Source organism: Vipera berus (assembly GCF_964194415.1).
Source record: "Vipera berus genome assembly, chromosome: 4".
Taxonomy (NCBI): Eukaryota; Metazoa; Chordata; class Lepidosauria; order Squamata; family Viperidae; genus Vipera; species Vipera berus.
Window position 1 is genome coordinate 114,319,700 of NC_138206.1, and position 24,853 is coordinate 114,344,552.

The 24,853-nt window shown below is 39.3% G+C and overlaps 1 protein-coding gene across 3 annotated transcripts in view; it reads left to right on the forward strand.

The window, feature by feature from the left end:
* Nucleotides 1-24,853, forward strand: part of LOC308667944 (protocadherin-9) — a gene marked incomplete at its 5' end in the record, with an annotated part of 844,000 nt that overhangs the window by 620,959 nt on the left and 198,188 nt on the right. The gene's annotated exons all lie outside the window — the stretch shown is intronic.

The following is a 24,853-nucleotide window of genomic DNA, read 5'->3' on the forward strand; positions in this document are numbered from 1 at the left end:
TTTTCGTTTGAAAAATCTTTAATTGCAGTCAGTGCCGTGGCTTCAACTGGAAGAAATGTATTGGTGCATTTGAAGGCAGCATGGGAATAGAAATAATACTCATGAGATGATTATTTATTTATTTATTTATTTATTTATTTATTTATTTATTTATTTATTTATTTATTTATTTATTTATTTATTTATTTATTTATTTATTTATTTATTTTTGGGACTTATATGCCTCCCTGTCTCCCAAAGGACTCAGGGCGGCTAACAACAATAAAATACAGCGATACAAAAGTTAAAAAGAATTAAATTAACAGCCCCAATAAAATAAATTAAAATTAATAAATTAAAAATTAAAAAAAAACATTTTAAAAATCCCTGTCATCAGTCCAGGTCAGCCTGATGAAAAAGGAATGTTTTAAGGCTGCGGCGAAAGGACCGGAGATCCGGGGCCATCCGGAGCTCAAAGGGGAGCTGGTTCCACAGGGCTGGCGCTCCCACAGAGAAGGCCCTCCCCCTGGGGGTCGCCGGCCGACTTTGTCTAGCCGACGGCACCCTGAGGAGACCCTCCCTGTGTGAGCACACTGGGCGATGGAAAGTCGTTCCCGGCAGCAGACAGTCCTGCAAATATCCCGGGCCTAAGCCATGTAGGGCTTTAAAGGTAAGTACCAGCACCTTAAATCTTAGGCCTCAACATGGCCTATTGGGAAGAAATTGTAAAAGCCCCTTGAATCCAGAAAGTTCCCCCATGAAGTCCCAAAAAGTTTTCAAAAATCAACTGTTTTTTTTTCCTGGAAGTTCGTTAGTTCTTCAGTTCAGACAGAATGGAAGAAGCTTCTTGGATGAGAAGCAAAATGCCTTCAAGGAAAAAAAACAAAAACAAAGGAAGTCCAGTTGCCATTTGGAAAAAGCACCTTTGGGACAACCATGACCTGGATGACAGAGAATGTCCATAGACGTTTTTCCATGAAGGAGCCTTGGCACAACTCCTCTGGGAATTCCCATATTCTGTGGGACACACCAATATGTTGTATAGTTGCGAGCGGACTTCTCGGGAATAAGTTATATAAGATTGGCCAGATGGATGAAGTTGGAACATTCATTTTTTTTCCCTGTGAATTGCAATTACAAGGCTCAGCTACTAAAGGTTCAGCTTGTTGAGAGATTTGAAGCTTCAATTATTGCAAATTGCTTTTTGGGACAAGTAAATTTCACTTGGCAGGACTGAGCATAATTTCTCTTTCATTCTGTGTATCTATGGATTGCTCCTTTTAGATAATAATAATAATTAATATATGAAAATAATAATTTGTGCAAAGAAGGAGAAGAAACAGTACAATTCCACGTATTGATTACAAACAAGGTAACACCCTTGCCAGAATGATTCGCTGGAAGATCTATAAAAATTATCTTGTGCTATAACACAATGAAAAATTAGTGGGAACATAGAGCTGAAGTAGTAGTTGAAAAAGCGTAAAAATGGTACAAAAAGAAGAAAGTATGGATAATTGATGTGGCAATGCCAGGGGGATAGTAGAAGAGAAGACAAAGAATAGGAGGAGATTGCAAAACATCATGATCTGAAAATCAAACTTGAAAGAATATAGCATAAATTGGCTTTAGTTAATGCTACCCTGGGTTCCATAACAAAAAATCTTGGACAGCACTTAGAACGTCTATACGTAAACAACATTTCTATTTCTCAATTATAAAAGGCCATTCTGCTTGGATCTGCATATACACTACACCAATATTTTACAGCATCTTTGATGTGCATAAAGACCAACTCTATCTAAAGAACTGCCAATAATAATTTCACATTGTCAATAATAATAATAATAATAATAATAATAATAATAATAATAATAATAATAATAATAATAATAATAATAATAATAATATGTGAGTGTAGCAAAATCACGCAAACTGATTACAAAGCTAGACATGACCGAGTTGCTAAACTAATCCACTGGGCATTGTGTAAAAAATACAACTTGCCTGTGTCCGAAAAGTCATGGGAACAGACAGATCACCATTTGGAACACAACATGCCAGATATTGCAGTCATAGAGAACCAAAGTGTACAGTTGATTGATATCACTATAACAGGAGATGCCAGAGTCAAAGAAAAAGAACTGGAAAAAATTATGAAATACCACGACCTGGCCATCGAAACTGTGCTATTATGGATGAAACGTGTAACAGTGATACCCATTGTCATCGGGGCAGTGGGATCTATGTCCAAAAACTTTGCAAAATACATCAAGAAATTGCAGATTCCTGCAATAACTCCAGCAAGGCTACAAAAAACTGTGCTACTCGGAACATCTTACATTTTAAGGAGATACCTGGTTGATACCTAGGATGCTCGCAGCAACCCGTGTCAACCATTAGTGCCACTCACTTTGAGTGTTCAGTTGACTGAGTTTCATGTTTTATGAATAAAAGTTTTATATAATGATAATAATAATCTGGATAGTGGACTTTGCCGTGCTTGGAGACAGCAGAATAAGAGAAAAAACATTAGAGAAAATTACAAGATCTTTAATTAGAAGCAGAACAACAAGCTACTGAAGCAAACAAAAGCAACAATAGTACAAAGCTCCTTAAGGTGCAATCCCAAAACATTTGGAGCACCACTTGAACACCACTTGGCATTGACAAAATCCCCATCAGTCAATTGCAAAGGCAGCTTTACTTGGAAAAGCTTACATTCTGAGGCGGTACCTCTAAGACCATCAAATATCAACTTCTGCCTATCCCGTGTCCTTGAGAAGGATTTGATAGGTTGATGAAAACATCAAATCCAGTCTGAACGTTGGTGGTGGTGTGACCAACCGTAATATAAAACAGACATTTCTAAGGGTAATCCCATGACTTGAACTTGACGCTCTATTTCCAGGCTGCTTAATTTTCTGAACATTGCATGCAGGCAGGGCTTTTTTCCTCATAAAACGCTCAGAATGGAGTTCCGGCACCTTTTTTAGATGGAACCTTGTAGGGTAGGCAAGGTGGGTTGTATGACATGTGTGAGTTCCGGCACCTTTTTCTTTTACAAAAAAAGCATTGCATGCAGGTATGTAGTCCATCTGCGACAGCAGTAAATTGAAGAAATCCAGTGACACTTTTTTTTTCAGTCTCCCAGATTTTATTACAAAGGCCTTGTGTCTTAAAGCCTTTCCACATCATTAGATATTTTAGATGCTATTAATATCTTGATTTCCCTCTTTTGTTATTTTAAACGTTTACATGGATTTATCCCATACTGTTTGTCCCAGAGGTTTTGGAGTACAATTAAGCCTTGGATTTGCAGGGTAATTGCTTTATTTTATTTATGTATTTATTATTTATTTTCATAAAAGGGCCCTTGATTTATTATCTACTCGGCAAGGGATGGAAGCCTTAGGTCAACAACAGTTAGAGATTTAGCCCCAGTGGTCCCTAGTTCCCAGCAATCATTCCCTCAGGAAGCTGATTTAGCTGAAGCATGAACATTGTCACTCAAGCTCTGTTCCATATCATGCTGGTTCAGGGCTGTCCCCTCTCTGCAGAATTAATATGAATGACTATGGGCCACTTTAGAATCCTTTCCTCCCTGGGAAAGCAAAGAGATTGTGGAATTGATGGAGTTGCCAGAAGAAATTTTCTCAGAAGAAAGAGTCCATTTTGGAATTCTCAGGAGGAACAACAAAGGCTTGGCAGAGATAAATCAAACTGTTAGCGATGAGGGGATGGGAGGGGGGAAAAAAGGAAGAGACAGAGCCTAATGGGCCTTTGGGGGACTGTCTATATTGCAATTAGGGTCTTGGTTAATGGGTTTCTAAGTGTCTTTTTCAGAGTAATTAGAGGCATAAATAAACATTTACCACTCAATGAGAGGAGGCGGAGGAGGAGGAGGAGGAGGAGGAGGAGGAGGAGGAGGAGGAGGAGGAGGAGGAGATGCCCTACCTTTTGCTTAAAAGTGAGAACATTAGACGTTTCCAATTTTCATTCACTATCTTATATTCTTTGGCCATGGCCATGCCCACCATCACTGTCGACCAGACACCTGTTTGCTACAACATTATTTACATATACAAATAAACATTTTTTTCTAGAATACCTCAAAAGACATCCATCCATCCTTCCTTCCTTCCTTCCTTCCTTCTTTCCTTCCTTCCTTCCTTCCTTCCTTCCTTCCTTCCTTCCTTCCTTCCTTCCTTCCTTCCTTCCCTCCCTCCCTCCCTCCCTCCTTCCTTCCTTCCTTCCTTCCTCCCTTCTTTCCTTCCTTCCTCCCTCTCTTCCTTCCTTCCTTTCCCCTATATATTATGCATGTCAATGAAAAATTCCTCTTATCAAGAAAATTAATAAACAATAGGCGGCAACAGTATTTATTCAACTCCTAAGAGGTGTCAAGGGTGTTTTACATTGTTGTTGTTTTTCCCCCTGATTATTTTTCATTTATTTAAAGTTAACAGACTAACAAGATGGTGATAAAAGAAGATGAACATTCATCCCAGCCAAAGCAGGGAGATCTTGTTTGTGATGTGTTCCTCATTTTCACTTCATCTTTGGAATATGTACATCTAAGTGCTGAAATATAGTGAAGGAAATAATTTGTTGGTATCACATCTCAGAGAGAATCTTGATCTGTAATAATAATAATAATAATAATAATAATAATAATAATAATAATAATAATAATAATAATAATAATAATAATAATAATAATAATAATAATAATAAAAAACACGTCACCAGAGTCCTCATCTTTCATTCTTTCTTGAAGATGCTTGTAACAAAAATAGCATGTATGAGATCAGGATTCTTGGGCATGAACGTAACCTGAGTTGCAAATATCACTCGGATAGTAAACCTGGGTTTAGCATATATGACTTCAGGGAATTTGAATCTTATTGGGGGCGGGGGAAGTGCTTTAGAACTTGTATATAGCTCCATAAACAAAATCTCTCTTTAGGCAGGATCGTGTTGCAACTGTTCCTTAAACACGGAAATCTATGGCCCCTTCTGACATCTACAACCAGTTTGGTGTGGTGGTGAAAGCACCAGGCTAGAAACCAGGAGAGTGTGAATTCTAGTCCTTCCTTAGGCATGAAAGCTGTAATATATTGGGATTTTACTTGAACTGTTTCACGTGTCTGTTTGAATGCTGCTTTGTTGTTGTTGTTAGTTGCAAAGTCATGTCCAACCCATCGCGACCCCATGGACTGCTTAAGGTTGCTCAATGAGTGTGTCTTTGTAACGGTCACTGACTTCCCAGACTTGCTGTCTCCAAGAAGATCATTGGATGATATGGGGCAGGATTGGGTTCCTTTAAACCTATTGGCCACCGCCTGGTGGCCAACCATATAAGTAGCTGCGCAGAAGCCTCTGATTCAGTTCTGTTCCTGTTTGCCTCAATAAAGCAATGTTCCTGTTTGCAACCTCTCGTCTCGCTTATTGCCTCCAAAGAACTCACTACACAACAAAAGCCATCTGGGTGTCTTTGCAGCAGTCACTTTCTCTCTAAGCCCAATCCACCTCACAGGGTGGATTGTTACAGAGAAAATAGGAGGTGGAACGGGTATTAGGTTTATTCATTGCCTGGAATGAACCATTATGTGTGGGTGTTTGTGTAGGGGGGGATATAAATTGATTAATGACCTAGTGCAGAATTATTTCATTTTACACCATGATGGTGATGTATAAAAGATAATTTAATTGGGTGAGTTTTATCTACAACCTGAAAAGCAAGGTTTACAACACTTATAATGTTTCCTCCTTTATAAAGTGAAAATAAACTTAAGATGGAACTGTTGTTGTCAAAAAAGGCAGTTTGCAAATCTCAATTAGCCAAACAGAAAACAGTTGGCCAGTTGTTTCTCCTCCTCCTCCTCCTCCTCCTCCTCCTCCTCCTCCTCCTCCTCCTCCTCCTCCTCCTCCTCCTTCTTCTTCTTCTTCTTCTTCTTCTTCTTCTTCTTCTTCTTCTTCTTCTTCTTCTTCTATTATATAACAACAACAACAACAACAATAAAGTTGGAAGGGACCTTGGAGGTCAACCCCCTGCTCAGGCAGGAGACCCTATACCATTTCAGACAAATGGCTGTCCAGTCTCTTCTTGAAAACTACCAGTGTTGGAGCATTCACAACTTCTGGAGGCAGGTTGTTCCACTGAATAATTCTTCTAACTGTCAGGAACTTTCCATTTAGTTCTAGGTTGATTCTCTCTTTGATTAGTTTCCATCTGTTGCTTCTTGTCCTGCCTTCAGATGCTTTGGACAATAGCTTGACTCCCTCTTCTTTGTTGCAACCCCTGAGATATTGGAACACTGCTATCATGTCCCCCCTCATCCTTCTCTTCATTAAACTAGACATACCCAATTCCAGCAACCCATCCTTATACGTTTTAGCCTCCAGTCTCCTAATCATCTTTGTTGCTCTTCTCTGCACTCTTTCTAGAGTCTCAACGTCTTTTTTACATTGTGGTGACCAAAACTGGATGCAGTATTCCAAGTGTGGCCTTACCACAGCTATTTGTGCCAGCAGTCCCGCCCGCTCCAACCCAGAGCTCCAATTCACAAATGGGAACTCACAAAAAACCCCTGGTCCCGTATCCACATTGATTATGCCGGACCCTTCCAAGGGCAGGTTTTCCTCATAGTCGTGGACAGTTATTCCAAGTGGCTGGAGGTTCTCCCGGTTCACAGCACGACAAACGCCGCAACCATCCAAGCCCTCAGGGGAATATTCGCAACACACGGTCTCCCCGACGTTATAATATCAGACAGTGGTATTAACACTTCATGTGATCTTGCTTCTATTCCTCTGTTAATGCAGTGTAAGATTCCATTGGCTTTTTTGACAGTTGCAGCACACTGCTGAATTGGGCCGCAAAGATAAGCTTGGAGTGATATTTGATTTCAGGGCTGAATTCATGCAATTTGTAGCCCTGGATTATTTCAATGTCCATGTCTGAGAAAGAGACTGGCATAAATCTTGAATGTATAGTTTCTGTGGTGAACCGGGGTGTGTTATAAATCATTAAATAACCAGCATACATGGGTGGACATTTTCTTTGTTTGGAACATTTAAGACATGTGCTGAAGATGCTGATGTTCTTGTTTTATGCTTGTTTTGTGGCTCAAACACTTCATTAATTGGGACACTCTTCTGATATTATTAAATTAATGAACAATATAGCATGAGCGACAGAAGCTTAGTCAAACTGATATATTTATGCATACTTCCATTGCTTATCAATAAATTTACATTTAAGTAAAGACACATACATACTGTCGTCCACTATGTCTCGTGAGATGCTCCCGAGTGCAGTGCTAAATAGATATTGTTTTGACCAGAATGACAAAAACATGATTTGTAGAAAGTGTTAAATAAAATAAAGTTACTTTTGTTTTACTATTATTTTCAGAACTGTGGGAAATAGTTTTCTTTGCATAAAACGTAAGACGGGACACTTTAACATATTTATTTATATGCAAGTCTGCAAGGAGAATAAAATAGCAATATAAAAGCTTAGCAGAGTTCAACGGGATCAAGCCTTTTTAACTTAGCAATGCAAGGGCTAAGCCAGATGATTTGACTATAGCACACTCCAAAATATCTTAGCCATTTGTATCTTTTTTAAAAAAAAACCAAATTCTTCTCTCTCTCTCTCTCTCTCTCTCTCTCTCTCTCTCTCTCTCTGTGTGTGTGTGTGTGTGTGTGTGTGTGTGTGTCTGTCTGTCTGTCTGTCTGTCTGTCTGTCTCTCTCTCTCTCTCTCTCTCTCTCTCTCTCTCTCTCTCTCTCTCTCTGTGTCTCTGTCTCTCTCTGTCTCTCTTTTTTGTATAAAATGCTGGCAGTCATACAAAGCTGGTGAAACATTGAAAGCATTAAAGGCTATCAGGCTGCAGAAACGTAAGCCTCTTATCACCCATGATATTAGTCACAGTGAGAGGTCCTTTCATTTATTTATTCATTTGCAGTATTTATATACCACTTTTCATTAGCAAACGCCAGTTTTATAGAAACTGCTGAGAAGCGGAATAAGATTTTGGAAAAGAAAATAACAAAGAGGGTAAATCATTAACACAATAAAATGCAGCAGTTAATTAGCAAATAAGAATAATTAAGGCAGCTAAGGGAAGAAGAGTAGAGAGGAAAATCAAGGGAAGAGATACATTTTGAATTCTTTGGTAAAACCCTTCACAGTTGGAGTCTCTTCTACTCTCCAGCAGAAGTTTCTGTAATAGGGAGAGAAAAATTGCCTGCTAGGTGAATATTTTTGGCACTCCAACCTATATTCTTCAGCTTGCAAGGCATCCTTAGAATAATATGCTACAGTGATTTATAGGTAAGCAGCAAATACTTCTGATGAACTGGTCAGGATCGGTTTCTGAATTTATATGCAATTGAAAAGACCTCATGAACTCATTGACATGGTGGCGCAGTAGTTAGAATGCAGCATTGCAGGCTAATAATGCCGACTGCCAAGAGTTTGATCCTCACCCGCTCAAGGTTGACTCAGCCTTCCCTCCTTCCGAGGTTGGTAAAATGAGAATGCAGATTGTTGGCGGCAATAGGCTGACTCTGTAAACCACTTAGAGGTGTCTGTAAAGCACCGTGAAGCTGTATATAAGTTTAAGTGCTATTGCTACTGCTACTTATGGCCAGTGCCGATCTTTCAATGTTGGGGAAGGACTGATTGAGCAACATCTTCTCTAGTTGCATTGGAATCGCTCTCAAGCAGTGGACCATTTCATGCAACTTCCACATGAGCCAGTTTGGTGTAATGATTAAAGCAGTGGACTAGAAGCAAGGAAACTTGAGTTGGGCCACTCTTTCTTAGCTCTAGGGAGAAGATAGTAGAAACCCAATTCTGAAGAGAAAAAAAGAATTTCTAAGAAAATTTCATGGACTTATTCATGGACTTATTTGAAATGAAAAATGTTGTAACTTACATAACTATAGTGAACTATAGTGGTGTTGATGGGAGGAGGAGGAGGAGGAGATGGTTTTGTCACCTGTCCTCATGAATTTCTGTGATCACCTCCTCTTTAAGGACAGAAATCCACATTTAAACCTACAAACACAGGTTAAGAGTTTACTTCAAAACTGTTGCAGAGCTAAAAGCAAATTCCCGGACTTTCATTTCTTGCTGCAGCTAATTATAATAGATCATTTGAAGAGAAAGAGCTTTGGGGGCTGAAAACTTTTGAGAAATGCTAATGGATGATCTAGAAAAAAGTTATAAGCAATGCTGCAAGGAATTTGGAAATCCTGATTTAATAGCAACATCTGGAGCACCAAGGTTAATCCTTCAGGTCTTTAATATCATAAAGAAAGGGAAGGTATTGGGAAATAGTACACTGTAATTCTTTACTTAAAGAATTATCTACATATTTAGATAGTTTTCTGACCAAAACAAATGTATAGCAAGCTAGATGAATGATTGATAGAGTTATAATGAATGAGAGGGGATCAATGGACAAATTTAAAGAGCAAATATGTATTTAGCTGCCATCTAAGGATATAAATTTAGATCTCCTACTCTTCTAACTCCACACTATGGCTGTCATAGCTGAAACCGAGAAATAGAAAAGAACAGAATGATAATAGTATGAACGGATATCAAAACGGGAATGATATATTAAGGAGATTAATCTGTCTTCTTTTGACAAAAAATGCATAAAAATCTTACAAATATGACAGAATTTGGGGAGGTGAGCTCCCTCAAAAGCGCATGTAGGAAGAAATAAGAGCTGACCAACCTTTTTTATTATTATTTTTTTTCTTCTGGAAGGAGGGGGGTTGTTAACTCAGAAAGTGCATATATTTGCTACCTTGACATGCCTGGTTTGCCCAAGATAAGTCATCATAATGCCAATACAAAATGCTTCTCTCTGGACTCCAGAAAGGACAGTGCAGTCTCTTTATCAAAAATGAACAGATATATTCAGTAGTCTGTGTCAGAAGCTGCAAAGCTCACTGTGGCCCATTTCCTTTCAAATTGCTGAGGAAAACAAATGACACTGGCAAACGTACTGTATAGTAAAAAAAAGAGAAAGAAATAAAATAAAATAAAAAAGGAAATGTTTCAGATGCAATATGTCATATCCTTAAAGGTAAAGGTGTGCTAGTCGTTTCCGACTCTAGGGGCCAGTGCTCATCTCCGTTTCAAAGCCGAAGAGCCAGCGTTTGTCCAAGAACGTCTCCGTAGTCATGTGGCTGGCATGACTAGACGCCAAAGGCGCACGGAACGCTGTTACCTTCCCACCGAAGTGGTCCCTATTTTTCTACTTGCATTTTTACATGCTTTCAAACTGCTAGGTTGGCAGAAGCTGAGACAAGTAACAGGCGCTCACTCTGCTACGCGGCACTTGGGATTCGACCCACCAAATTGCCAACCTTCTGATCGACAAGTTCAGCGTCCTAACCCACTGAGCCACTGTGTCCCTTAACCCATGCTAAGATTTATGATTTTGCATAGAAAAGCTTCACAGATGCTACGAAAGAAAAGAGATTTTGCCAATGAAGGCGAATATGTTGAAATGGTGTGTGTGTGGGGGTGGGTTTCCTTGGTGCTCTCTCAGCTTGCTTGTTTTCTTTCAGACATCTCATTACCCTAACTAGGTAACTACAAATATTCTCCTTTATTAGATCATAGATTGGTAGATTCAGCCCAAAAGCTAAGTGAGCACAGAGTAAGACCACACAGAACCATGTACATCAATCAGAATAGAGCTGGAAGGTCTTCTAGTCCAACCCCCTGCTCAAGCAGGAGACCCTATAACCCTTTCAGACAGGTGGCTGTCCAATCTCTTCTTAAAAACCTCCAGTGTTGGAGCACCCACAACTCCTGAAGGCAAACTGTGATACTGGTTAATTTTTCCTCACTGTCAGGAAGTTTCTTCTTAGTTCTAGGATGCTTCTCTCCTTGATTAGTTTCCATCCATTGTTTCTTCTCTTGTGGCAAGTGGCAAAAATGCTAAGAACAACAAGAATATTTAACTTTTGGCTCACTGCTGACGTACCCATATGTACAGAGTCTTATTGGAGAAGCCTGTTTCACAGAAAGTGTTGTGATTCAGGGTCAGCCTGTGGGTTCAGCAGTTGGGTCGGATGATTCAGAGGAGGAGGAGGAGGGGTTTTTTGGAGAGCCTGCAGAGGACAGTTCTGAGGCTTCGCAGAGCTCTCAGCCAGGCCCCTCTCATCTGGTTACTACACAGACCCAGCTGTGTGAGCCTGACAGCGTGGATGAAGATGACCCACAGCTGGCCCTGTTCAAGGACACCCGATGCAGGAGGCAGTCAATCAGGAGTAAACAGAGGAAGGCAATGAGGCACCTTGGAAGGAGGCAGAGAGAAGCCATGCCTTGAACTGTTTAAAAGGGGAATGTGTGGGAGGGCTGGTTTGCTGAAGGCAACCGTTTGAATAGCTCCTGTTTTGTGGTTCGTGTTTTGTTCAGTTTGCTCTGTTTTGTGTCAATAAATTTGGCAGGCTTAGTTCCAGCCTTTTGCCTTTGTAAAGGGGTTGTCCCTGCCTTTTCTGCAGGGCCGGTAGTAGGCTGGAACAGAACAGAAAGTCTGAAAAGGCTTAGAGATGTTCCTTGGCAGCAATTTGTAATGTAATACAACTGATCTGATAGGTGCAACATAGATTTGCCCCAAGGTCTTTGGTATTCTCTGAGCTTGGTTCTTTTCTTGTAGACATTTCATTACCCAGAGTAGGTAACATCACCAGTGCTAAGAGAGAGTGGGGTTTACTCTGGTTGATATTCTTCCAGGCTTGCCCTGTCAGCGTTGGTGAAGGTTGCCTTGGAGATTCTTTGATTAGGTTATTTACTGTTATCTTGATTGGCAGTTCCTTGATTGGGGTATTGTTTACTTCTTGATCGTTGGTCTGTTGTTAATCCTGGAGTTAACCTGTCCTCAACTGGGTGTTGATTGCTGGGTGGGAGGTGTTTTGGTCATTGTTCCTCCTTGATGGAGCATTAACACCCACAGTGAACTGTGGTGGCACAGTGGTTAGAAGGCAATATTGTGAGCTGACTCTGCCCACTGCAAGGAGTTTGATCCTGACTGGCTCAAGATTGACTCAGCCTTCTATCCTTCCTGGGTTGGTAAAATGAAGACCCAGATTGTTGGGGGCTATATGTTGACTCTGTAAGCTACTTAGACAATGCTGTAAAGCACTATGATGTGGTGTATTAGTCTAACTCAAGGGTCTTCAAACTTGGCCCTTTTATGACTTATGGACCAACTCCCAGAATTCCTCAGCCAGCATGCCTGGCTGAGGAAGTCTGGGAGTTGAAGTCCACAAGTCATAAAAGGGCCAAGTTTGAAGACCCATGGTCTAACTGCTACTGCTATAATGGAAGAAGATGTTTCACAAGTTGAGCTGGATGCTACTAACCATCGTAACTCCTCTCTTTTCCCAAAGAATTTTACCTCTTTAACATTTTAACATGTTCTTATATTCCTGCCTGCATGGAATGTTCAGAGCCCAAAGTTATGGGTAAAAAGATCCCTTTATTGCTTGCTACTTTGATTGTCTGAAGGGTTTTCTGGTAAGATTCCCTTTCTCTCACTCTCTGCTACTTCCTTTCTACCCAGTATGTGGTAAGAAGCAGATCTTTCTTTCCAGAGATTCCAGATTGGAAAAAAAACAAAACTCAACTGGTATCTTGTAGAAAGCCATTTCAATCAGAGAATTTAAAAAAAAAATCAGTAAGTCTGATTCTTATTGGTTGAACTTCTCCATGGTAGAAGAATAGCCTGCAAACTAAGGCAGAGAAGCTTAAGAAGAGAATAACAGAATAATATAGTTGGAAGGGACCTTGGAGGTCATCTAGTCCAACCCCCTGCTCAGGCAGGAAACCCTATACCATTTCAGACAAAGGGTTGTCCAATCTCTTCTTTAAAACTTTCAGTGTTGGAGCATTCCCAACTTCTGGGGGCAGGTTGTCCCACTGATTAATTGTTCTAACCGTCAGGAAGTTTCTCCTTGGTTCCAGGTTGCTTCTCTCCTTGGTTAGGAACCTAGAAAGATTACACATCCAGGTGAGCAAAGGCTTGGTATGGCTCAGATGAAAGAAAAGATAAACCGAAAACCGAAGGAGTAAAATTAATGGAAAGGAAAGGAAAGGGCAGAGAAAGTTGCAGAAGAGAAGGGTGTTATTGTTTGAACTAAGCTGTTTTCTGCTGCTCTCTTGTGCTCACGCCATCTACATTGACAGTCACAGCTATAAGAAATCTTGCACACCCAGAAAGAATTTACCTGGAAGATAGTAGAAGTAAAATGTCAGTTCTTTCCGTTTCACTCCTGATCACTTTTCCTCAAACATTTTATTGAAAATGTCACTCACTATAGCTGAGAGCGAGTTGTTTACTCACTTTCTCTATCAGAAGCTGCTTGCAATATGTGGAATTATGGGATCTCAGTTCTTGTAATAATAGGATAGCTGTGAAATGATTTCTAAGCTCCAAAACAAGTACATCCCTCCGTCAGCCCACAAGGGACCAACTTCTAAAAGAGATGTGAGATAAAAGGAGAGAGAAATCTCAACAATTTCTTGGGATGTAAAACATGACTGGAATTTATTTAACAGGTAAAGGAAAGAAGAGACATTGGAATCAAAAAGAAATATTTAACTACAGGGGAAGTCCAAATCTTACATTATCCATGTTTCTTTTTTTATATATATAAATATGCCTAAATGAATCTGTTCAACGTAAGCTGTAAAAAATGTCCAGAATTTTCTTTGCCATTTTTATTCTCAGTCTTGAAGGCTCGCCAATGTTTTTAGAACACGCCAGGGGCACTCATGCAACATGGTCACCATAGGACATATGTTGAGGTTGATCACACCAGCCTTATTTACCAAAAGGCAAAATGGTGAAGCTATTTCTCACCATCCATGTTCTTCTCCTTCTGATGTTCTTTACCAGTGGTCTTCAAACTTGGCCCTTTTATGACTTGTGGACGTCAACTCCCAGAATTCTGGCAGTTGACATCCACAAGTCATAAAAGGGCCAAGTTTGAAGACCCCTTTTGTTCACCATCAGAGCTCATCACAACCAAATTAACCATTGAATGCCCAGTCATAGAAAGACATATAAATGACCTCACAAAAAATTGCCAGACTTTGAAATACCACCTCAGCAATGGTCAATCCTGAGTAGGATTCACACTTCACATGGCATCTGTTGAGTGTCTCTGTATAAATGGGGTCCCACATTAAACTGTAGACCACATTGTGACCGTCTATAACCTGAGGGCATATACCGGTCTAGCATATATATATATATATTTAATATAAACAATGCTGCACTTCAATGGTTAGATGATCTAGATATTGATATTTGAACATAGATCTTTCTGACATTTCGACGTTTATATTTTATTGGGTTCTACTAATCTAGTTCTAACAATGCTTGGAAACTGACCAAAGAGAGAAGCAACCTGGAATTAAGGAGAAAGTTCCTAACAGTGAAGGGACGCGGTGGCTCAGTGGGTTAGGACACTGAGCTTGTCGATCAGAAGGTCGGCAGTTTGGCGGGTCAAATCCCGAGTGCCGCATAACAGAGTGAGCGCCTGTTACTCGTCCCAGCTTCTGCCAACCTAGCAGTTCGAAAGCACGTAAAAATGCAAGTAGACAAATAGGGACCGCTATGGTGGGAAGGTAACAGTGTTCCGTGCGCCTTTGGCGTCTAGTCATGCCGGCCACATGACCACGGAGATATCCTTGGACAAGCGCTAGCTCTTCGGCTTTGAAATGGAGATGAGCACCGGCCCCTAGAGTCGGAAACGACTAGCACACATGTGCGGGGGAACCTTTACCTTTACCTAATGTATGATATGCTATCATACTAAATAAATAAATAAATAATCACAGCTCAACTCTGTAACTTTTCTTTTCTAGACAGCAGGACCGTCCACCATTTGTGTTTTTTTTAAAAAAAAAACAAAACCAAAAGTGCTTCGGGGCTGTGCAGAATTACAATAATGATGCAAATGTCAAGTGTCCAGGAAATCAGGAGATTCGGGCAGCTCAAATGAATATAAAGATTCAGAAGAATCTGACCAACTGGCCATTAAGGGAAATGAGCGGAAGATAAGAGAGTCATTCAAGGTGGGCTGGTCTTAGATCTCTTGTGGGCGTGCAGGCACACGTGACTTATGACACGTTTGACCCCTCCCTCTGGCTCAGCCTTGTCATCTCCTGCAGCAAGATCCTGTCAGTTTGCTTGTTCCACAGACTAGCTTCTGTCAGGTCCTTGGTGCCTTCTGAACTTGGTAGTTTTCTTGTGGACATTTCATTACCAAATTAGGTAATTCATCAGTGCTAGAAGGGAATGGGGTTTGGGTTATATATTTACATACTAGTGGCTTGCCCTGAAGTGCTGGTGGGAGTGTTTGTGTTGATTATTTAGTTAGGCTGTTGTTTACTGTGTGAGGAAGAAGGAACCAACAAAGGAACTGCCAGTTCAACCCTCAGTTACAAATATTCTCTTCTATTGAGACTAGCAAAACTCTCCATTTGGATCACTAAAAATTACAAACTGTATTCCATCTTTTTTTTTGTTTCCTTCTCATAATGTTCCATCTATCCACTCCCAAACATTTACTAGAAACAAATTGTCCAGACCCGGATAAGGTATTTGAATGGGTTCTTTCTTCCTATGCCTTTAATAAAATTTGGTACTCAGAAAATAATAATAATAATAATAATAATAATAATAATAATAATAATAATAATAATAATAATAATAATAATAATAATAATAATAATAATAATACCATCAGATTCTTCCAGAATTTTTGGCCCAGTCAATTGTTACTTGCATTTATTTGCAGCTCTGAGTATGGTTCAATAAGGTTGTAAATGCAAGAAATGTATTTGCACGCTTGGGGACGAGTTGCCTTGACATTGCAATGTATATGCATTCCTGTTCTGGCAGCAAAGGACGGACTGAGTAATCGGAAACTCATGCCAGTCAAAGGCATTTTATTTAATATAATCCCTTGTCAGGATAACATAGAAGCGTATCTCTAGTTTTAATGGGGCTGCCCCAGTTCAGTCACATTGGGGGGAAAAAAAGTATTCCTCTCTTACAAAAGACACTTTAATACATATGGTTGGGATTTATTGACGCTGCATCAACAGAGTGTCCGATGAAGTTTACATAAATTGGAAAAACTGATGTATTGGGCAGTCAGTCTGTTTTCGATGAATCTTTGTTGATTAAGATCTTTTACTGGAGAAAGAGAGAAAGAGGAGGAGGAGGAGGAGGAAGAGAGGTCTACTGTATGGGTGAAGAAGAGAAGTATGGGGAGAAGTTGATGGCATTCTATTGCAGATTGAAATGCTTTTTTGCTGTTAGAAATAAGTGGAAAACACTTTATTTACCTCACATCCTGTTGTACATCCCTTGAATCTGTAATCCAATAGAGTCTTAATATTGTGTGGCTTGTTGTTGTTTTTTTATCCATCCCTTCTTTCTCGTTCCCTTGTGCTAGAATCAACCATCTGACAAATAATTTCTCCCTCCACCCAGAACCAGAAGAGAAAGAAACTTCTTGCCAGTAAGAAGTCATTGCGGTGGTGGTCTAAGAAGGTTGCTCAGATAGTTTGTCTTACCCCAGAATCTGGAGGGAGGGAGATAGCTGGGAGATCCTTCACATTGGCTATAGGACCAGGAGAAGAAAGAGAATGAATGTTGAGTTCATGTTGTGACTGAAGAATTTTCCACCATCCAGACATTTCTTTTGAAGGTGAAGGTTGGAAAGGAACAAAGTCAATATAAACAGTCAAGACACTCACTGCCTTAGTGGCTAGCTTGGCGCCCCATACTTCTTCAGTCTCTAAGCACACTGAGTGGATAGGAATATGTATTTGGAGAGCTGAATTAACAACAACAACAACAACAATAATAATAATAATAATAATAATAATAATAATAATAATAATAATAACAACAACAACAACAACAACAACAACAACAACATTTTAAAGAGGTACATGGTTGATACCTAGGATGCTGCTGGCAGCAACCCATGTCAACCATCAGTGCCAGTCAGCTTGAATGTTCAGTTGACTGGGATTCATTTTTTGATGAATAAAATATAATAATAATAATAATAATAATAATAATAATAATAATAATAATAATAATAATAACAACAACAACAACAACAACAACAACAATAATAATAATAATAATAATAATAATAATAATAATAATAATAATAATAATAATAACAACAACAACCCTATCAATAGTAATAGGCACCTTGGGTGCAATCCCAAAACAACTGGAGCAGCACTTGAACACCATCATTGGCATTGACAAATTCACCATTAGTCAATTGCAAAAGGCAGCCTTACTAGGAACTGCCTCCATCCTGCAACGATATCTGTAATACCATCAAACATCCACATCTGCCTATCCCAGGTCCTTGGTAAGGACTCGATAGGTAGACAAAAATGCCAAATCCAGTCTGAACATCTGGCTGACTGTGTGATTAATAATAATAATAATATTAATAATAACAACAACAACAACAATAACAATAATAATAATAATAATAATAATAATAATAATAATAATAATAATAATAATAATAATAATAATAATAATAACAACAACAACAACAATAAAGTTGGAAGGGGCCTTGGGGGTCATCTAGTCCAACCCCCTGCTCAGGCAGGAAACTCTATACCAGAGGTCAGCAACCTGAAACAGTGAAAGAGCCACTCGGAACCAGTTCCCTCACAAAAGGAAAAACTGGGAGCCGCAAAAAAATGTGTGCGCATGCGCGTACATGCGCGCATGTGCAGAACAGGGTTTGACTGAAGAGTGGAGCCAAGGCGAGATATGCACCTACCCTGCATATTTGAACTGATTGGTTGAACTTTTTTAGTCCCACTTTTTTTTTTTGGACTGCACATGGCAGAGGACTGGGAGCCGCAGGAGACGACTGAAAGAGCCGCATGTGGCTCCGGAGCTGCGGGTTGCGGACCCGTGCCCTATACCATTTCAAACAAATAGCTGTCCAGTCTCTTCTTAAAAACTTCCAGTGTTGGAGCATTCACAGCTTCTGGAGACAGGGTGTTCCACTGGTTAGTTGTTCTAACTGTCAGGAAATTTCTCCTTAGTTCTAGGTTGCTTCTCTCCTTGACTATTTTCCATCTGTTGCTTCTTGTCCTGCCTTCAGGTGCTTTGGAGAATAGATTGACTCCCTCTTCTTTGGGGCAGCCCCTGAGATATTGGGTCACTGCTATCATGTCACCCCTCACTCTTCTCTTCGTTAAACTACACATACCCAATTCCAGCAACCGATTTACAGGACTATTGTGGAATGGAAATGGAAATGGCAAAGAATGCAGAACATAAATACTGTCTATGCTTTTCAACATCTTTCAGTGTCTGGGTAACCTTTCCAGTAGATCAACTATTCCAATATACTTCTTCAATATATGGAATCTAAAATGTATTTCGCCTTGAATTCTACTTCACCACCACCATAACTCAGCAGGGAAATAGAGATAGGTCAAATGAGTATAAGGACAAGAAAGGAGTAGTAGAAAACTGAGTATATCTTTGTTGTAAATGAAAATCTGTGTATACCTTTTACACTCTGTTTATCTTGGCACAAGCTCTGAATCTCATTCCCCCCCCCCTAATTTTTAATGGAGAAAGTTGCCTCTTTGGTCCAAGCAGATCATGCTATATAAATCTCTATTATTATTATTTTTAATCAGTAATGGAAATAACATTTATACTTCCATCACACTTTAATGTTTTCTCTGATTTTTTCTCCCTTCTCCTATCAGAAAATTATAAAGATGGAGATACTGAAATGATTTCCTATTATGGTCTAATGTGATTTTTCTAAAAAAAAAAGTCATGGTAAGGGATAAGAGAGAGGATGCTTAAAAATATTCAGGTGATTTTAAAAAACAAACGTGGACATGCTAGCCTGGAAAAAAAATGCAGCTGTTTTAATGAGTCTGTTCCTTAATGACCTGATTCATTAAAGCAGCCATGTGCTTTAAATAGTGACTCCACATGCTCCAACTGTTATCACAGAAAGGTATAATTATGCTCTGAGTTGCTTTAGAGAGATCCCTCAACAGATGTAGTGAGATCCAGCACTATTAATATTCTTATTCCAGTTCTGATTGTCAAGGCAATTATAGTGTTCTCTATTGATATCAGCAATGCAAATATTAATGCAGAAATAATGAATGCATTTCTCTGAATTGTAGTACAGAGGGAATATATGCATTACATTACATTTACATTATTGCTAATTTTCTCAAGTTACCAATCCACCAAGGACACAAGAGAATTTTGCTGTTTGATTCTAATCATCATCATCATCATCATCATCATCATCATCATCATCATCATCATCATCATCATTATTATTATTATTATTATTATTATTATTATTATTATTATTATTATTATTATTATTATTATTATTATTATTATTTAAAAAGAGAATTTTCCCCATTTTTTGAAAGGAAAATAAATAAATAAAAGGACTTTTATAATGCACAAATTTCATTCCAGAAAAAAAGTATTATGGAATGATCGAAAAAGTTATTTTTATAATAATGGAGAGCTATTCAAATTAAGGATTTGGAAATATGTAGTACATTTATAATCAGAATAGGTTAGAATTCATGACAGTCAAGGTTTCAGCACTTCTATTTATAATGAAAAAATAGCATATGCTTTTAAGTCATTATCATGGAATCCCTGTTCTTAGCTAGGTTAATAATAAACCTAGTTGACTTTCAGTGCCACCTAAAAATCAGGGTGCTCATGTGGATTTATGGCTGAATCGATGCCTCTGTCTCATTATTGTCTCTATTATCTTGTGTCATTGCAGTTATAATTCTATGTTACGGTTTTGTATTCTGTAATTTTGTACGTTTGCATTGGTTTGTTTGCCTCTACACTGTTCTTAATAAGCTTTATTTTTTTTTTAAGTCAACTCTTTAAGATATAAAATGCCAACCTACATATTTTGTAAGTCAGAACTTCGGCCTTTAGTTCTTTCCTAATTTCCCATTTTATGTTTGAAGCTCCAAAACTTTGCCTACTTATATGAAATTAATTTGCTTAAGTGTGGAGCTGTCATGGGAACTTTTGTCACTTTTATTATTATTATTTTTTAAGAGAAAAAAAAATAACGCTCTATTCTCTTTATCCTCTTATCACTCAGGAGAAACTGAGAATCAGACATAGATTTTTTTTTCCTTCAACTTTATACTCAACACAGATCTTCATAACCATGTCAACCATATTTCAAGAAGCTTAAAAATGACCAGTGAGACACATAACAGTTAATCCGCAGAGGTTTCCTATGAACACTTCCATTTGTGATGGATTATGGCACATGGGCTGTTTCCAAATACCCATCATGCACTTGAAGGCCTTTCCAAAGAATTCCTCTTAGAAAATATGGTCCATGGAATGTCATCATGCTACTATGTCTTGCATTTCCAATGTCAAAGAAAACAGTATTTCTCTTACTTCGCAGAAATAGCAACCAAACAAAACAGGGACAGACTTCAGTGGATAGTTAGGACTGCAGAAAAAATAATAATTGCAACCAGCCTGCCTTCCACTGAGGACCTGTATACTGCATGGGTCAGAAAGAGGGCTGAGAAAATATCAACAGACCCCCTCACATCCTGGATATAAACTGTTTAAACTCCTCCCCTCAGGACGCTGCTATAGGGCATCACATATCAAAACAGCTACACACAGGGACAGTATTTTGCCTCGTGCAATCACTCTGCTGAAGACCTAATTCCCACAGTAATGTCTTATACCTAAGGACGTTTATCAATGAATATAGCTATATTACTATTATCCTTCTCATCTTTTCTACTACCCTTTTATCGGTATCATCATTATTATATTACTTTGTTGTTTGTATGCACACTGGGGACCAATTCCTTGTGTTCAATCACACTCGGCCAATGAAGTATTCTATTCTATTCTATTCTATTCTATTCTATTCTATTCTATTCTATTCTATTCTATTCTATTCTATTCTATTCTATTCTATTCTATTCTATTCTATTCTATTCTATTCTATTCTATTTCACTCCACTCCACTCCTCTCCACTCCGTTCCATTCCATTCCATTCCATTCCATCCCATCCCATCCCATCCCATCCCATCCCATTCCATTCCATTCCATTCCATTCCATTCCATTCCATTCCATTCCATTCCATTCCATTCTATTCTATTCTATTCTATTCTATTCTATTCTATTCTATTCTATTCTATTCTATTCTATTCTATTCTATTCTATTCTATTCTACTCTATTCTATTCTATTCTACTCTATTCTATTCTATTCCTTTCTTCTCCTTGTCTTTCTACTCCACTCCACTCCATTCCATTCTATTCCATTCCCTTCCATTCTTCTCCTTGCCTTGCTACTCCATTCCACTGTACTGCACTGCACTGCACTCCATTCCATTCCATTCCACTCCATTCCATTCCATTCCATTCCATTCCATTCTTCTTCTCCTTGCCTCTCAACTCCACTCAACTGTACTGCACTGCACTGCCCTCCATTCCATTCCATTCTTCTTCTCCTTGCCTCTCTACTCCATTCCACTGTGCTGCACTGGACCGCACTGCACTCCATTCCACTCCATTCCATTCTTCTCCTCCTTGCCTCTCCACTCCACTCTACTCCATTCCATTTCATTCCATTCCATCAGACTCCTGTTCACCTATCAACTTTCATACCTGACTTTAGATTGTCAATCTAAGCAGCAAAGGAGACTCGGCAAATATTAGTATCCTTCATGAAAGCATAGTTCTATTGCAAACAAATTATCCATCTTTCCATTCCCTTATCATCAATGAGAGGACAGACCAGGAGTCATTCAGAGAGAAGTACTCTTATGGCTTCCTGTATGTGGATGACAAATTAAGGAGTATAGCTGATGTCCTAAGTGGAAAGAGCAACTATTGTAGAAGTGACCTATAAAGTATCATTGCCTCTTTTATTAAAGTGTTTCTGCTTTTTTGTTCAGAATCAAGCATCAAAAAACTCTTCTAATAAGGCTTCTTATAATGAATTGGATTTAAATAAAAAAAATTAGAACATTTTTTTTAGTTATGGACATAATGCAAACATGATCATAATCAGTACAGTTTTCTTAATGGAAAAATGTTGACTTCCTTAAAGAAATGTAGTAGTGAGCTTTTGTTTGTCTAATGCCCCCCGAGGATAGGGCTCGCAACTTGGGAGTCCTCCAAGATTCATGGCTTACTCTGGAAGACCATATAGTAGCCGTGACTAGGGGGGCTTTCGCCCAGGTTCGCCTGGTGCACCAGTTGCGGCCCTATCTGGACCGGGATGCCCTGTGTACGGTCACTCATGAGCTCGTGACCTCTCACCTGGACTACTGCAATGCTCTTTATATGGGGCTTCCCTTGAAGACCACTCGGAGGCTCCAACTGGTACAGAATGCGGCCGCGAGAGTTGTCTTGGGAGTTTCCCGGTACTCCCATATTACACCTTTGCTCCGTGAGCTACATTGGTTACCAGTTGTCTTCCGGGTGAGATTCAAGGTTTTGGTTATGATCTTCAAGTCCTTACATTGCATGGGTCCGGGGTACCTCGAGGACCACCTGCTGCCGGCATCAACCTCCCTCCGCCCTGTGCGTTCCCACAGAGAGGGCCTCCTCAGGGTGCCTCCGGTCAGGGAATGTTGACTGGTGGCCCCCAGGGGGAGGGCCTTCTCTGTGGGCGCTCCGGCTCTATGGAACCAACTGCCGGCTGAGCTCTGGATGGCATCGGACCTTCGCTCCTTCCGGCGTGGCCTGAAGACCCACTTGTTTGAACTAGCTGGTCTGGCCTGATGGGGGACGTTAGGGTTTTTAATGGGTTTTTTACTGTTATTGTATTTTTAATTGGGCACTTGTTTAATTCCTTTTTAATTTTTGTATTTGCTATTTATATATGCCCTGTTCACCGCCCTGAGTCCTTCGGGAGAAGGGCGGTATACAAATTTAATAAAAGTAAAGTAAAGTAAAGTAATGGGCTATACTACAAGTTTTAAACCTGGGAAAAAGTTCCGTATAACTTGCACTATTAACAGGAGCACAAAGTACACTTGGTATATACCAAGCAGAGGTTTTACTCACTTCTTTGTTTCGTGGAAGTCAAGTATATAAATGCTAGTCTTTATTTATTTTTCTCAAATTATTTCCAAGCTCCCTTCTGACCTCCAGAGTGTCCTAGAGTTGATTTTTAGTTTCCCATTTTGAATCAATTTCACACTCTCTCTGGCACGATGGCTAAATGGGCAAATTATTGGATGATCTTGTTTTTTCTTTTGAACATGTTGGGGTGAGCAAATGTCATCCTGTGAATGCTAATACCCTTTCCATTGTTTTCTTTAAAGAAGGGAGAAGGGATGGCCAAGAGTTCTTTAGCTTTTTCTGGAAAAGGATTTGCGAGGAGACCGTAACCTCCTCCCAATTTGTGGGAAATGATTTATGAAATCGTTATTTCATTATTAGGCTTCGTGCTGACAGCGGTGCTTTTGATTGATATCACTTGATTTTTAAGGGGCTATCCTTCATCCCTCTTTTCTCTAAATTAAAGAACACTGGAACTCTTATTGGAGAATCCATTTATGTAAAACGAAGGAAGATTTTTAGAATCAGTTAAGGGGCAAATAGAGATTTGTGGTAAAAAATATGTTATCATTGCTTCTGAATGAATGTGTTGAAATTCAGGTGAAAACTGTGAGTAAAAGCTTCATGGCATGTTTCCAACAAGAAGAAATATTTGCTTATTTGTAGAAAATTAATTGATGTAAAATAATTCAGTTCCTTTAATTCCTTCTTTACATCTGTTATCAAGTGGGGGGGAAAGCTAAACATACAATAATTAATGTATTTTCTCATATGAGCATATGCATTTGTTTTAATTGACGTTGTTGTATACATCTCCTGTTGCCAGGCTACAAAACATGTTGATGACGATCTTGTAGTAATATGTTCTTACATATGCAACCTGTGCCATTATTGATAATAATACTATCACTACCGATAGTAAAAATTAAAAGTCCTCTGGTACTTTAGAATTCAAACAGGCAAGCCTCTGCCACATACGGTAACATTTTAACAGACTTAACAACTGTTGTTAAGAAAGACAAAAAAAGTATAGATAGTGCATCTGGCAATATCTGGAAAGAATGGAAGAGAAGAGAAAGAACTGGAGAAAATAATAAAATACAAAGATCTGCAAATAAATATAGAGCAACTGTGGCAAAAGAAAGCAAAGGCAGTACCGATATTAATAGGTGTCTTTTGGGTGCAATCCCAAAAGAACTCTAGCACCATTGAATGCAGCAGACATTGACAAAATCCCCATCAGTCAATTGCAAAGGGCAGCTTTACTTGAAACAGCTTACATCCTGTGACAGTACCTTTAACATCTATCCCAGGTCCTTGGGAAGGACTTGATAGGCAGATGAAAATATCAAATTCAATCTAAATTTCTGGCTATTTGACAAACCATCATCATAAATTGACCATAGGTTGGATTCAGACAAATCCACTTATAGTAAAGGTAAAGGTTCCCCTGCACATGCGTGCTAGTCCTTTCCGACTCTAGGGGCCGGTGCTCATCTCCATTTCCAAGCCAAAGAGCCAGCGCTTGTCCGAGGACATCTCCGTGGTCATGTGGCCGGCATGACTAGACGCCAAAGGCACACGGAACGCTGTTACCTTCTGTTATGTATGCAGGCAGCCGCATATCAACAGCCACCAGGGGGCGTTGGCCTGAACGGTTTCCCGCCGAAACTGGGTTTCCTGCCAAAACCGTTCA